This window comes from Typopeltis vanoorti, chromosome 4, assembly GCF_054136105.1.
Source record: "Typopeltis vanoorti isolate ZY-2024b chromosome 4, IOZ_Tvanoo_1.0, whole genome shotgun sequence".
Lineage (NCBI taxonomy): Eukaryota > Metazoa > Arthropoda > Arachnida > Uropygi > Thelyphonidae > Typopeltis > Typopeltis vanoorti.
The window spans coordinates 101,005,421-101,007,606 of record NC_143552.1 but is presented as its reverse complement, the minus strand read 5'-3'; the positions used below and the strand labels follow the sequence as shown (position 1 = coordinate 101,007,606).

General features: G+C 33.9%; 1 non-coding gene across 1 annotated transcript; it reads right to left on the bottom strand.

The window, feature by feature from the left end:
- Positions 1-1,067: 1,067 nt before the first annotated feature.
- LOC150107552 (U6 spliceosomal RNA) lies at positions 1,068-1,174 on the bottom strand. Its single transcript, XR_016548276.1, has one exon. It is a non-coding gene; the product is annotated as a U6 spliceosomal RNA (small nuclear RNA).
- Between the last annotated feature and the right edge of the window lie 1,012 nt (positions 1,175-2,186).

The following is a 2,186-nucleotide window of genomic DNA, read 5'->3' as shown; positions in this document are numbered from 1 at the left end:
TCAGTCCAGGCATCTATGGAAATTTCTTCCACTTCCTTTTTTTGATAATTTTAGTTTTTCATTAGTGTTAGCTGCCATTGTAAAAGGGTTCACAAATTAAAAAAGAGCACAATTATATACAGCGGTAATCAAGCAGTAATAATTAATAAGAACTAACAATTACTGGAAATGAATTATACACCAGCAACTCAAATTACTTAAGTGGCAGACCATGCAAGGCTACTTCTTTCAGCAGGGTTGCCAGATTTATTACCGGTACATTCGTAGCAACCTTGTTACGTTTTACTCTCTATCATGCTACTAAATGGCAGCTATTTAGTAGGTTTTGTTGCGACGTCATCGTAAGTTGTTACTATTTGCATTATTCAACAAAATTTATTGAATTTATTGCAACTATAAAAATGATTTCATTATTTATTCAGATAATCCAATATTTAATGCTGCGAATTATATTTTCTGTTAAAGTGGTTTTAAATATGTTTAGAACTTGTATTACTCAGTCGAGAGACTTGGAATGCATGCATGAACGAATTTCTCACAGAAGTCAAATGAAAACTAAGTTTATAATATATAAAGCACGTATTTATAAGTTTGTATCATATAATATTGATAATAATTTTTATAAGTTTTTTTAATATCATATGATTATACAGAAATTATAATGATTAAGAAAGAAAATGTAAATTTAAAACGCTCGTTGTTTATAGGCTAGTTACAAAATAAAATAGAAATAAGCTAACTATAAAATATAATTCTTTCACTGAACCGAAACCTTCCTTCGCCTTAACTAAGAGCGATCTTACACGATTTATCGCAGTTTTTTCATCAGAATCCCAATATCTTTCAACATCGAAGGTGTGTCGCCTGAAATCCTCAAGTGTGTCAGTGCTAACACGCGTATCACAGGTTCGCCATCACTGATCTACACCAACGCCATCTACTGTCCACCACCACTAGTATTTTCACAGACAATCACAAACATCCAAGCCCACGGCGTGATTCGATTCGAACCCGCAGCCTTTTGTCTGGAGATCAGATACGCTAACCACTCGTTCAACCAGACCGGCAAAAATGTGGAACGCTTCACGATTTTACGTGTCATCCTTGCGCAGGGGCGATGCTAATCTTCTCTGTATCGTCCAAATTTTAGTATATGTTGTAGTATATTTTGTACTGCCGAAGCAAGTACAAAATTATTCTATTTTATTATTAGTTTTGTTGTTAATCTCTTATTGTGCCTAATTTATAGATTAAACTTTATCGTAGGTATGTAAGTATAGGTTTCAGGTATCCGCGGGGTGTTTAGGAACGTATCCCCCGCGGATAAGGGGGGGGGGGAAGGACTACTGAATTTATTATAGTGTTACTTTGCAAATAACTGAAGGATTCCAATGAATAATAGTAAACTGTTTGATTTAAGACGTGAAATAACAAATACTTGAATACTGGATTTTTTTTACTCCATTACTGTTTTCAGCTATCAGTTATTTCATGAAAATGAAATCGGGATTCTGTAGTGGCTTTTAACGTGATAATTAATCCAACTATCGAGAAACAACCTTGATTTGTGAGACTTACTCTGTACACAAAGCATGTCAAGGACTTACTATATTGGAAGCAATGCAGGAGAATGCAAGCTCATGTTCTGCAACTTGTACACATTGTGGCAGCACTTCATAGGACTGCTAATTGCTTCCGATGAAACCACCTCATACTGAAGCTTACCAACGTGAAGTGTTTCTGAATACTTCTCTGAAAATGCAAAATATATATTTTTAATATCGAAATGTTTTTTTTTTATTGTAATAACCGTGATTGGTTGAATACGATGAAGAATGTTTAGCGTAAACTGGAGCAAATAATAGCAATAGAGTAGAGTTAAAAAGAAATTAAGGACAATTTGGATCGGATTTTTGGAATGACGCCCAAAGTAACATCATCATAGGCAAAGTAGCTTATGAGGCCCGCGTACAATATTAATAGCGTGTGTTTTTCTGTCCTGTTTGTTTGTTTTGAGGAATGAAAAACCTGATTTTTCAAAAGGAAAAGTTTCGCAACCTCCTTATTGAGCTAACCGAGGCTGAAGACATTTAGGATAATATAATAACAGAAAAATAATAATATCGCAATCTAAAAATCAAATATTATTACTTTATTACTATATTTGTATTCCATGTAGTGAAAGA